Genomic DNA, 14,896 nt, shown 5'->3' on the forward strand with positions numbered 1-14,896 from the left:
GCCTGCCACATAGGTTGTCAGTCAATGATGTTTCCTGAGTTGACTCCCCCCGCCCCCCTCAAGGGGGTGGGCTCTGGTGAAACTGTTTTTTTTCAGGCTTTTGTTCTCTGGTGGTTTTTTTGCTTGTTCACTTTTTTCCCGTCTCACCTTGACCGCCTTTGATGTTTTTTGTAGTATTAGAAGAAATCAAACCGCACCCTGATCTCCGTCTCAGAGAGAAACCTCAGTCTGGGTGCAGAAGCTGAATAAATTTCCCGTTGGCCGCTGGCAGCGCAGGTTCAAAGTTGCAGACCCTGGGGGCGCAGGATCTTTTGCTCGTCCCCAAAGCAAAGGCAGTGGTGGCTGTCTAGGAGCTCCAGACCACCAGAGAGGTTCCAAGCAGTGATCGCACACTGAGATTTTGCCGTCGGCCCAGGCTGGGAGTGCCCGGCTTGCTCGCACCTCTTTTCAGAGGCGGCTGAGGGTTGGGCGCGCGTCTGGGGCACTGAGAACGGGGCGCTGGTCCGTAAGCCGCAGGCTGGGCTTTTGCGCGTCTCTGTCTGGGGAAGAGTTTCGCGTGCACGCGGCTTAGGCTTTGAAACAATGGCGCGGGACAAGGAGCGCCGCCAGGCCTCAGTAACCCAGGGGAGATCGAGGGATGTGCGCGAGCATCTCAAGCTTTGTGGTAGGGCTAGCGCGCGTTCTTCATACCGGCGCGGCTCCCATCCCCTCACAGGAGCCGGAACCCATGCGCTCTGGGGCACGCTGGCGGCTTAGGGACCAGGAGCGGTTTCTCCGCCGCACTCTCTCTGCCTCCGCACCGGGGAGGCCGTCTGGGACTGGGGACTTAAGCCCCTGTCCCTAGCCACCCCGATTCCCACAATTTTCCCCTGCGATCTTTTGCTCTTTTGGAGTGCTTTCAACCAGTCTCCAAGTTAATGCTGGTCCCCAGAAACAGGGCACTCTCGCTCGTATTGGGGTATTACTTTCCCACCGGTCGCCACTGGTGGCTCCCTCCCCCTTTTGTTTATCTTCCCATATCAATCCGCCGTTCCCAATACTGCTTTACCTGCTCACTGGCGTCTTCTGCCCCTGTAGAGATCCAGACGTGTATAATTCTGATCTCAGGCTGATTTCATGGGTGATCGGAGTTCTTTGGTAGGTAATCAGCTCACTTTGGGGTACCAGCTGAAAAGACGCCTCTTCCTACTACCCCGCCATCTTGTCCCCCTCCTACATCATTAGTTTTTGATGTATTGTTCAGACTTTTCTATAGCATAAATGATTAGGGAATAAGAGTAATGTGATATATCCATTGCTTTATTTATGTGACCGTTTTTATTAGAATGACAGTCTTCACCAATTTTCTAATTTTATACCAGTTATTTTAGCCACATTCTGAGAAATTACAAAGGACAGGAAAAATATATACCCATATTTAAATGTATATATATACTTCCAATCTCCTTAATATTTCAATTTGCCAGAGGTCCTTTAGGTGATCTTTAAGTAGTGAGATTAGTATATCTAGGCTCCCTTTAAGCTTGTGACTAAGTCTGACTCTTTTAACTTGAGTAGACACAGCTTAGGTGTTACCCTTTTTAGAATGATGAGCAACAAAATCTGAGGACAAAGAGTAGCTCATGAAAAATGTTCTTTTTGAAGTTGCCTTAATTATGAATGTGCCAATGGACAATGAATTTATTTTTTGTTCTATAAAATTAAGTCATCTAAATGTCCACAGGGGGAGAAAAATCTGTGCTATAATACACTGAAATTATTATAGCTGTAAATCAACAAACCATGCTCACTGTATTAAAAAGACCCTTTCATTTTTAAGATGTTTTGTATTGTTTTTCCTTGTAGTTATGGTTCTCTCTCCATAGTATGTAATACTTTATGTATATAAGGATTGTTGGGGAATTATATAATTTTTCATTCCCAATTTAAAATGAGTCATTATAGTACCAATTGCCCAATTATAATACTGTCCCTGTACATGCTCTTAATTTCTTTAAATTAAGCCCTAATGGATTAAAAACAAAAATTACATGTAAAGGAACAAGAACAAAAACATCAAAAACTCCTTTAACTCCTATCATCCAAAGCAATAGGAGGAGACTTCAAGCAAAGTGGAATGAGAGGGGCCTATTACAGTGTTACAATATTGCTAAACCTTCACAAACGCAATTACTGTCAGTCAAATGAGGCAAATGGGAAAAGTAATTGTACACTCTGTTGACACTGACCACTGCACCAAAGGAGCTACAACTAAATAGTAATTTGTATCTAAAATACTCAAACACATTTCCCCTGTCAAGAGTAAATAAGAATGTTTTTTTTTTCCCTGCAAGTTTCAAGTCAAGTACTGTATGAGAGCTACATTTACCTGGTTTCCTAAAAAACAAAGAGAGAGACATTAGAAATAAAAAAACATGTGGTGATAAAAATGACAATATCAATAAAGTAAAAACTGATTCAAGTCTTAGATTTGCCATTTAAGAGCTAGCGGATGTTAACACAAGTTACTTAATCTCTGTTTTACCTTAGTTACTTCAAATGTAAGGAATGGATCTAAATATATTAGAAATTTTTGTGAAGGCCAAATTATATGATAAAAGTAATTTATTTTATGTTATTATAATGATAATCAACCATAAAAATACTCTTAAGTTTTATATATGTATTAAAATATGCTTATATTTTTAAATTTTATCTTATTATATAATTTTTAGATTGTGAAACACAATTTATTTTCATAATTGGTTACTCTCCCAGCCATATGAGAGGATAATAACTGTTGATCAGTTCATTAATATTTTTTGTTCATTGAGTAGTTACTGAGTACCTACAGGGTTTCAGACACTGTGGGAGGCAGTGAGATAGATTAGTCACTATTAGAAACAAAATTAAAGTCTTAGATTGATTTTCCATGGTGCCTTTTCCTAATATTTTATTAATTTTTTTTTAGAATGCACAAAATATTACAACCAATGCTCATTTGCCCTCCACCTTGAATGAAAATGTGTCATATTATTCCATAGTTGATTTATATTACACATATACATACACATACATGCACTTATACACACATATCTGAGTCATTTGGACGTAGCTTATTGATAGACTGAGTATTCAATTTTTCAATATGCATCACCTAAAAATTCAGGTAGCAATATATTGTTGCCCAAAAGGTAGCAATAATTCCATAGCATTTCCTAACATCAAATCTATATATAAATCATTTCAATGTCCTCAAACTGCTTTTCTAGATTGCATTTTAAAAAATGAGGATCAGAACAGTTAAAAACTCAAAAAATTGGTTGTAGAGGAAACATACCTCAACATGACAGAGGCCACATATGACAAGATACTGTGTTCACTATTTTCAAAATCAATAGAAAATTATTACACTCTACATATCTGAAAAATATCTTGTAGAGGCTTCACTACTTGTTTTTTCTCTCAATTTGCCAAAAGTGTCTCTTCCATCTTTTTGAATTGTTTTACGAATATTTGTGTTGAAAAGTCATTCATTAGGGGATTAATCCTTTCTCAGATGATAGGATAACTAGGAAAAAACTGGTCATACTTTCATAAAAAGCTATGACTTTGAATAAAATGCAAATAGGGCCCTGCTTTTGTATTTTGAACATGAAAAAAGTCAAGGTGATGATTCCTGAAAGAAGAGTGCTTATGAGGAAAGTCCCAATATTCCCACAGTCCTTGACTTAGGGATAATTACCTAAGCACAGTGATAATTATAAAATATTAAAGTCACTAATAGTAAAAATAAAATATACCAAAATTGTAATATACAGCTAAAGCAGAGCTTAAAGGAAATATTTTCTTTCAAACAATGATTATATAAAAAATGAACAAAGGTGTCAGATCAGTGACCTAAGTTCCTACCCAGAGAAACTAGAAAAGAAGATATGAAAAATAAGCCCCAAATAAGTTCAAAAAATTAAATGACCCACTGCAGTTTACAGATGCAAATCTCTATTGGAATCTTGTGGTGTTTTTCACAGAACTGGAAGAAATAATCCTAAATCTAAAAAAGATCCCAAATAGTCAAAGCAATCTTGAGAAAGAAGAGCAAAACTGGAAGTATCATGCTCCCTGATTTCAAACTATCATAAAGTCATAGATATTAAAGTAGTATGGTACTGCACAAAGACAGAAACATGTATCAGTGGCACAGAATAGTGTCCAGAAACAAATCCATGTTTATATAGTCAATTAATCTTCAAAAAAGGAGGCAAGAGCAAGCATACAACATGGAAAAGAGTCTTTAAAAATGGTGCTGAGTAACTGGCCAGGTGCATGCAAAAAAATGAAGCCAGGGGCACCTGTGTGGTTCACTTGGTTAAGCTCCTGCCATCAGCTGAAGTCATGATCCCGGGGTCCTGGGACTGAGCCCTGCATTGGGCTCCCTGTTTCCAGGGGAGCCTGCTTCTCTTTCTGCTGGCTTCTCTCTTTCATTCTGCCTGCCACTCCCCCTGATTATGCTCTCTCTCTCTCTGTCAAATAAATAAAATCTTCAAAAAAAGTTGTTTTTCTTTTTTAATGAAGCTGGACCACTTTGTTATATCATATACAAAAAATATGATACAAAAATAAACTCAAAATGCTTTAAAGACTTAAATATAAGACACGAAACCATGAGATAGCTAGAAGGAAACATATGTGGTAAGATCTTGGATATTGGTCTGAGCAATAATTTTTGGATCTGTCTCCTCAAGAGACGACAATAAAAATGAAAATAAACAAATGGGACTACATCTAACTGAAAAGCTTTGGCACAGTGTGAAGGAAACCATCAACAAAACAAAAGACAATGTATTTATTAGGAGAAGATATTTGCAAATGATATAACCAACAAGGCGTGGTTATCTAAAATATATAAAGAACTCACACAACTAAATATCAGAAAATAAGCAATCCAATTTAAAAATGATCAGAGGACCTGAATAGAAATTTGTCTAAAGAAGAGATACAGATGGGGTGCCTGGGTGGCTCAGTGCGTAAAAGCCTCTGCCTTCAGCTCAGGTCATGATCTCGAGGTCCTGGGATCAAGCCCCGCACCGGGCTCTTTTTTCGGTGGGGAGCCTGCTTCTCCCTCTCTCTCTCTGCCTGCCTCCCTGCCTACTTGTGATCTGTCTCTGTCAAATAAATAAATAAAATCTTTAAAAAAAAGAAGAGATACAGATGGCCAATGGTGCATGCAAAGATACTCAACATCACTAATCATTAGGGAAATTCAAATCAGAAGCCACAGTGAAATATCTCCTCACCCCAGTCACAATGGTAGTACTTAAAAGGCAAGAAATCGTGTTACTGCGATGTAGCAAAAAAGGAAACTTCATACACTGTAAGTGGAAATGCAAAGTGGTATAGCCAATGTCAAAAACAGTATGGAGTCTTCTCAAAAATGTTTAAAAAGTAGAAGTATTGTATGATCCAGACATTTGACATTTGGAGAAAAGAAAAACACTAATTTGAAAAGGTATATGTTTACAGTAGTATTATTTACAATAGCCAGAAATTCCAGACTCAGCTGTTACATACCAACAACTTAAGCCAACAGATCAGCAGCAGCAATCACAAGTTCCAGTAGCATCTAGTACCTTCTATCAATCCTCCATACATAACAGTCTTGGTCAACTTAGCCAACTTTAATATCATATAGGGAAGGCCATTCTGGAAAATATACTTTAACAACATTGACACAGAACAAAGCCAATACTGCCCACCTCTTGGCAACCTGAAATTCATAACCATCTCTTCTAATTTTACTTCCAAATTCAGACAATAGCAAAACCTTTCATTCCTCTACATATTTCAATCCCAAATAAAATGAAAATACACCAAGTTTCTCCAAAATAAATATATGTTCTTTTTATCCATGTTTGCTAATGATCAGTTCTCTTCTATCTAAGTTGCCTTCTCCTTTACTATCCTGTACTTAAAATACTCAGATATAGAGTTGACTACTATTAAAATCTTATGTTAGCAGGTAGGGAAAGAAGATTTTTAAGAAGTGGTAAAGTAGTTATTTAACATGTGCTCAAATGTTTTGATGTCCTCTACACTGAAAAACTATAAAATATTTTCAAACAAATAAATGAACTTCTTTCACCTACTTTAGGTTTTTTCAGTTCTGGGTTTTTACTCCCACATGACCAGAAGGGCTCTTGACATGACAGTTGACTTAAAACGACTGACTTCTCAACTTTCAGGATTCCGCAAAAATATCATTCTTCAGCTATATTGTTTCTAACCATAGATTTAAGTATATTGTCCTTCAAGTTACACTTTCGCATTAAACTCTGCCTCTCCATCTACCCTAGGTTATAGTTGTATATATTTCTAAATTTTTTTGCATATAATCTCTCAACGTTGAATGTAATTTTCATGGAGTTAAAAACTATATATATATATATATATATATATATATATATATATATATTTCTGGTTGATTACAAATCCAGAGTAACACACAAAAACTGAAATGTAGAAAGTTTGCAAATATTTGCTGAAAGAATGAATCCAAACCCTTCTTCTAAACCTGTCTTACTTTTTTAAAAATTTCATGTATTGTGGGCGCCTGGGTGGCTCAGTGGGTTAAGCCGCTGCCTTCGGCTCAGGTCATGATCTCAGGGTCCTGGGATCGAGTCCTGCATCGGGCTCTCTGCTCAGCAGGGAGCCTGCTTCCTCTCCATCTACTTGTGATTTCTCTCTGTCAAATAAATAAATAAAAATAAAATCTTTAAAATTTCATGTATTGTAAGATTAAAATCTATTCACTTGATCAAGCTGTAAGTTTCATGACCTCTCCTTACTTACCTTCTGACTTTAAGACTTGACTTAGTGATTCATCATCCTTACTCTCTTTTGTGTTTCTCACCCTTTCTCTGCCATTACCTTAGTTCAGACCTCATTACTTCACTCTCATGTTATTAACTACACAGCATAACAAGAAACTCTTCACATACTTTTCACCTAGTGTTGTATTACACAATGGGTAAGTGGTGGGTACCACAAAAAACCAACAAACCATAACAAAGTTTCTTGAAGAAGAATGAAAGCCTTTTCTACATATTTTATTTGATGTGTTTGCATCAAAATGTTTAATTTGGGTGAAAATCAAAGTTAAGTAATTTTTATAGATTTTTTAAAAGATTTGATTTATTTGAGAGAGAGACAGAACACAAATGGGGAAGGGGCAAAGTGGGGAGAGGGATAAGCAGATTCCCCACTGATAGTGGAACTTGATGACTGAGGAGCTCAATCCCAGGACCCTGAGATCATGACCTGAGCTGGAGTCAGACATTTAATGGACTGAGCTATCCAGGCTTCCTCTTATCATTTTTTTCAAATGTAATATAATAATAAAAAGCATGTTATCAGTAGTTACATTGTCCTAAGTCGAGGTTCTGATTCTGCCTCCCATTAATTTTCTGTAATTGTCCTTTACATCCTTATAAATTAATCCATGTAAAACATTTAGATTAAGTGTTGCCTACATTTATTTATAATTATCAGATAACAGCTTTTGTTTGTTTAGTTCCTAGGGTTTTACTTCAACATTGTATATCATGGCCATATTGTAGGCTATAAAATAGTCCCCTAATAGACTCTCACAATATTCAGAAATTACCTTTTTCATCCTGCATTGCAGTTATCTGTTTATTTATTTGATTCTCCATGAGATATGAAAACCTCAAAAGTAGAAATTCTCACTTCAATCAGTACAGTTGCATAAGTTTGCAGTTTCATCCCTTATATAACTAGCAATTTCATTGATATGTCCATCAGGCATGACTAGAGGAATCTTGAGATGTAGGATGAATAAAAAAAAATAAATAGAGAAAAGCATCCAGGCTAGGTCTAATTTAGAAAAGAGGATCCATTTTGAAATTGAAGATGATATTAATAAATACTAAATTCTGGAAAGAAATAAAGCAAAAGGTCAGGAAAGAAAGATAGAGTAGGAAATGTCCTCATATAATATGCTAAATAAGAATGTGTTGTTTCAGTTCTGCTGTGTTCATCTGAGCTTCCCATTCCTGGGCTTACCATGATTGCTAACGATGTTCTTGCCAGCTTTGGATGCCCTAAAGTATTAAGAAGCCTACCATGTGTCCAGTAGATGTTCACTAAATTTGGGGAATTGAATTATTAAGCAGAATTGTTATTTCTCCAGTCATTAATTCCCATCCATAATAAAATAGGAAGTGAATTTAAATTTTTAAAGGTGTGTATCTCATATCTGTAATAAATTCTATAGCCCATCATTAATATGTTCACATTTACTTGAATGCTTTTTCATGTAAATTGCCACCTGCAATTATTACATTTGATAATAATGATTAATGTCAAAATTTATAAACAAATCTGAATTTTGTAAAAAAAGATTTTAGCAGCATTTTTGAGCAGATTTTTTTTCATAGAAAATGTGAATTCATATAAGCCATATGAAACGATTTAACATTTTAAAAAATAACATAATGAGCTATAGCATATTGAGTAATATGTTGACATAGTTTCTATAAATACTTTTAGTAAGCTTAGTTTTGAAAAAAATAAACATTAACCTTAATTATAGTTTTTAATTTTTTAGAGTATGCTATCTTTTGACAAATTTAAGACATTTCTTCTCATTTTTTTCTTAAGCTAGCAAGCAAGTGTAGTTTTTTTTTTTTTGGTTTTTGTTTTTTTTATCTATAGCTTACTGCTGCCTGTATTTAAACAGTTTCATGACCTAGCCAAAGTTACAGAACTTATCAGTAAGGAACTATGATGAAAATAGCAGGTTTTCATACATGGAAGCCTGCATTTAATGTTTACCTTAAGTATATATAAACTAAATCCAGTATTCACCCATATAGTCTTAAGAAGAGAAAAAAAATTCTCCAGATATTTTCAGAATAATTTACAGAGTTTTTTTTTTTTAATTTACAGAGTGTTCAATAGTTAAGTGCAGAGGACTGTCCCGTATTCATTTTCTTCAGTCATCTGTAACGTTAAAATACTTTCACTGGGTACACATTGTGCGGCACAGTGCTTAAATCTTAGGAACACAATTTTGAGAGAGACATGGTTCCTTCTCTCAAGATCTAATTGAAAAATAAACAAAAATAAATATTATATACATTATTAAGTAAAAATGGGCCATGTAGATGTGCCTATGCAAAGTGTAAGTGAAAGAAGAAATGAGCTTGTTAAGATGATGATAGTCTAGATGATATAACTGATGAGGTTTTTTTTCCTGCTTTATTTGAAAAGGAGATGTTAAAAAATAGAGAAGAATTTATTTCTGTCTAGAAGAATGATATGATAAAATCCACAAAGGCAAGTATGGACTGTTCCTCGGTATAGACTGAGAAAAGTATGAATATCAATTTTGATGTAATAAAATTTGGAATATAAAGGGAGATAAGATTGGCAAGGTAAATAAGGAACATATTAAAAATACAAAAATATATTTAAAAAAGACTTTAGCAAAGTATTGAAAAAAAATTAAGTCAAAGACTGACATGAGTCAAGCAATATTTTAGAGAAAACACTCTTTAAAAGGTGTTATTATGCTTGAAGTGCCTGGGTTACTCAGTTGGTTAAGCATCAGATTCTTGGTTTTGGTTCAGGTCATGCTATCCTGGGTCCTTGGATAGAGCCCTGGGTCTCGCTTGCACTCAATGGAAGTCTACTTGAAGATTCTCTCCCACTGTCCCTCTCCCCGCTCATACATTCTTTCTTTTTCTCTCTTTCTTTCAAATAAATAAATAAATCTTTCTAAAAATTATGTTTGATGTTAAAATTATTCTAAATTTTTTTAAAAAAGTATATAAGTAAAGGATGCTAGCCGATTGTGTGTAAGAAAAGGATGCTAGCTGAAGTGGTTGGGAAAAGTAGGACTAAGCAATTACAGCTGACTTATAGATGATGACAGAAGTCTATGGCAATGAGGATGAGAAAATAATCAATAGATACACTGAATCAGATATAATGCCTTGATGTATATTAGGGTGAGTGAAATAAAAATAATCTATCCTTTTGAGGCTCAGTATCTAGTAATGGGCATGTCAACATATACTATGGCTTATGGGAGGAGATGATAAATTGAATGCTGGGTGATCCTAAGGCACCCAGGTAAAATATAAAGCTGGTGAGTGACATTAAGTTATCTCCAAATAGGTAAGATTTCAAGTCAAATGAATCAGTCAGCTTTATGAACAACATCTACAATGCAAGGAGAACCACGTGTATCTGATACCATTTCTTGAGTTCTACATTTATAGTCAGTAATAGGTTGAGTGATTTTTGTGAATTACTGACAAATATGAGTACTCATGTCATGCCTTATGTCATAATTCCCCATCATTATAATTCACAAATATTGCTAGATCTTATCAGTAGGCTTTCTAAAGGTAATTAAGTCATATATCTGTTTTAATAATAAATACATTAGGACTCTACTTTCATTGATTGTATATATATTCTCAGCTACCCAAAATGATTATAGTTGGTAAGAATCATTTTATAATATCTCAGTTCAATATCCCACTTCAAATATTAATTTTATTGGGGGTTAGTTAGATCAAGCATGGGTGATGCTAGAAACCTAAAATAGACAAGAATTATTGCTACAGTGCTCATCTTGAACTTCATAAATATGTCCTAATTATTTTATTTCTCTTCATGTATTCTGGATCTCCTTTATATAATTATAATCAATAGTTCCTGGAGGGCTTATATCAAGTCTTATTCTTAGTAAGTTTCCAATTATTAACACAATGCCTTTAAAAGAGTGGTTGATCACCTTTCTTTTCTTTTTGATAGTTAAATTATGAACAACAGGGTGGTTAATAGAAAAATTAGTAATTAGTAATTAGTAATATTCTGGGGTCCTCATATAATCAATTGTGGTCCATCAAAGCACTGTCGTTACTCCTAATCATTCTGCTTTGAGTTTTACTGCTTAATTGACCATGAACCCCTATCTCCAATGCTAAATTATCTTCCCCTTGATTTGGAATATTGTTTATCTTTTTACTTTCCTCTCTGTGTTCTAATACCCTTCCAGACTAGTAATAGGAGCCCACGGACTAGAATATTGAGTGCTTTTGAGTCAATGCTAAAGATTGTAAACTGCCAACAAAGTTGGCAAGGTTAAAATGAAAAGAATCTCTTCTAGGACCTTTAAAAAAAACAAAAACAAAACAAAACAAAAATGACTTCTGGAACGTGGTGTTATCCAGTCTCTCCTGGTAATATCCTTCTCATTCTGCCACTCCATAAACATAATGGATGTTATCTCAGAAAGAGGCTGAACTTGAGAGAAGCTTATTTAATATTCTTTTGGCAGGCGAGAATTCTACCACTGAACCACCAATGCAGCTTATTTAATATTCTTTTGGAAGGAAAGTCTTGTGAGCTAAGTGTTGGGGAAAACAACAATGACAGACCTCACATGCATGTTTGAGACAAGCTTAGGACTCTGGATTTCCTATGTTCTCTGAAGGTTTATTACTGTACAAGGATAATAAAATCATCTATATTAACAATTGCCAGATTGAGTTTAATTCTAATATATTTCTAGATTTAAAATGATCACAATTAAAAAAGAAAGTGACAATGCTCCTATTACCAACAACCATAAATATTGATAGAGTGGATAGATGAATGACATGCAGGTATATGAGAAAGGTGATGTTATCTTGTAATTAAATAATCTGAATGATATCTAAATTCAAAAATCAATGTTTCAGAACTATATTGTGGAAAAAATCTTTTTCTGAACTATCTTTAGGCTCTAGATACATTTAATTTAAAACATTTAAACCACTCAAACTGGTTAAAAAGAGAAAATGAATTAATTCATACTTGTAAATTTCTACCATATAGTAAATTATTTAGACATTTGATGACAGTCTCATGTAACAACTCAAAAACATGTAAATTATTGCCAATATATCAGCTACATCTCCACTGAAATTAATTTAGCTAATAACAATATCATCTAACAAATTTCATTTTAAATAATCCAGTCAATGGAGATTCCAATATAGAATTTATTTTAATCATTATAGTTGTCCGATAATTCAAAAAAAGTACCGTAGATGCTTTCAAAATCCTGGAGTCAATTTAAATTACTAAAAATTTTAAGGTATCTTCTGAAGCATTTTAACTACTTCATACAATTTATATTAAGGCAATAGAAGTTTATAGTCACATTGAGACTGTAGAAAATAATGTATTTTAGACAAAACAGAGAAACACATACTTTTATTTAAAGATATTATTTTGACTTCACGTTTAGCTTCTAAATGTGTCAGTTACTTACAATTACAAAGAAAAGGTTAAAAAAATATAGGAGTACTTAAGTTTTCTTTGAATACATGCATCAAAATACAAACTGGTTTATGCTGTCGTTCACCAAAATCATATACCTCTTAATGATCAGAAGTAAAAGCAGAACTAGTTACTGTATTCAAAAAGCAATGAAGAATTATTTTCTATTTGAACATCAAATTAAGATGTATTTAAATAATGCTCTTCTCACAGATACCCCAAAGCAGTATACTTATGCTATCATCACATATTTTAGTTAGGTAGAATGTGCACTTATAATTTCAGGGAGCAACCTGGTAGGACAGGACACTGTCTGTCATTGGTAATGATATCACGCAACTGATCCATTCTTGAATAAAAATTATTCTTGTGTAAATGAAAATTTGTTTTGTCCCTTTGTAACATGAATATTCTCATGTTATTCATGATATGGTTCCCTAAATTTACTAGAGGTATGTTTATTTTTTAAGATATTAAATACTGTGTCTTCCTGCTAAAGACTGTAATCACTGAAAGAGTTCATTCAGGCCATAAATTGCTTATTTGTAAGCAAATGGAGAAAATTCATGATTTCAATTACTGCTGTGGAATACAAACTAAATTGAACTCATAAAATTTTATGCTTCCTATAAAATAGAGCAGTATAAGGTTATTGAGCTATAAGAAGAAAAAAAAAACTGTCAAGGAAACTTAGTCCAAAATGTATTACCTCTGCATATGCACATTTGCCTCAACATAAAACACAGATTTAGAGAAGAGGGAGACTTGATAGTGTTATATATTTATGAAAAGAATATCAAAGGTCAAAACATAACTGGGGAGGGTATTTTAAGATGACAATGTAGGAAGACCCTTCCCATTTATATCAATGGATAGATCATCCAGTCAGAAAAGAAATAAGAAAACATAGTCCTTAAATGACACAATAGATCAGATAGACTTAGTAGATATATACAGAACATTCTATCCCAAAGGAGCAGAAAACATATTCTTCTCAAGTAGCCATGGAACTTTCTTCAGGATAGATCCTATACTAGGCCACAAAATAAATCTCAATAAATTTTAAGAATACTGAATAATCATCAACAGATGAATGGATAAAGAAGATGTGGTATATATACACAATGGAATACTATGCAGCCATCAAAAGAAATGAAATCTTGCCATTTGCAACAATGTGGATGGAACTAGAGGGTATTATGCTTAGCAAAATAAGTCAATCAGAGAAAGACAACTATCATATGATCTCCCTGATATGAGGAAGTGGAGATGCAATGTGGAGGGTGTTGGGGGGTAGGAAAAGAAAAAATGAAAGAAGGTGGGATTGGGAGGGAGACAAACCATAGACTCAATCTCAAAAAACAGACTGAGGATTGCTGGGTGGTGGGGATATGGACATTGGGGAGGGTATGTGCTATGATGAGTGCTGTGAAATATGTAAACCTGGCGATTCACAGACCTGTAGCCCTGGGGATAAAATTCCATTATATGTTTATTAAAAAAATAAATTAATTTTAAAAAAAGAATACCGAATAATATCAAACATATTTTATGACCACAATGTTATGAAACTGGAAATCAATCACAAAAAGAAAAGTAGAAAAAAATCAAATGTGAGATTAAACAAAATGCTACAAAACAACAAATGTGTCAGTGAAGAAATCAAAGGAGCTATCAGAAAATGCCTTGAGACAGATGAAAATGAAAATATAACCCACCAAAATCCATGGGATGCAGCAAAAGCAGTTCTAAGAGGGAAGTTTATAGCAACAAAGGCCTACCTCAAGAAACAAGAAAAATCTCAAATAAACAATCTAATTTTATACATAAAAGAACTAGAAAAGGAGGAATAAACAAAACCCAGAGTTAGTCGAATGAAAGAAAAAAGATCAGAATGAAAATAAATGGGATCGAGACAAAAAAAAAAAAAATCAGTGAAACTAGATCTTTGAAAAGATACACTTGATCTTAGCCAAAAGGCCGAGAAGCGATAGTTCTTTGAAAAGATAAACAAAATTGATAAACCTTTCACTAGACTCAGTAATAAATAGAGACATTTTTCTAAAAAAAAAAAAAAGCGCCATCAGGGGGTCAAGAGACACATAAAAAGATGTTCAGCATCAATAGATATCAAGGAAATGAAAATCAAAACCGCAAATCAGTCAGGCTAGTATCAAAAAAATAAGAAATAATAAATTTTGGTGAGGATGGAAAGAAAACAACTTCTTGGGCATTGTTGATGGGAATGTAAATTGGTGCAGCCAGTATGGAAAACAGAGATATTTCTCAAAAAAAATTAAAAAATAGAACCACCATATGATCCAGAAATACTACTTCTGAGTATTAATCCAAAGAAAAGGAACACTGATTTGAAAAGATATATGCACTCCTATTTTTTGTTTATTGGTGCACTATTTACAATAGATCATACACAGAAATAACCAATGTCCGTTGATGGATGAATGGATTTAAGATGTTGTACACACACACATACATACACATACACACAAACACAAGACATGCATTAGATTACTAAGCCATAAGGAAAAATGAAATACTG

At 34.2% G+C, this 14,896-nt stretch overlaps 1 pseudogene; it reads right to left on the reverse strand.

Moving 5' to 3' along the window:
- Positions 1-14,240: 14,240 nt before the first annotated feature.
- Positions 14,241-14,328, reverse strand: LOC122890593 (annotated as a pseudogene).
- Positions 14,329-14,896: the final 568 nt, after the last annotated feature.

The sequence above is a fragment of the Neovison vison genome, chromosome 11 (genome assembly GCF_020171115.1).
Source record: "Neovison vison isolate M4711 chromosome 11, ASM_NN_V1, whole genome shotgun sequence".
NCBI lineage: Eukaryota > Metazoa > Chordata > Mammalia > Carnivora > Mustelidae > Neogale > Neogale vison.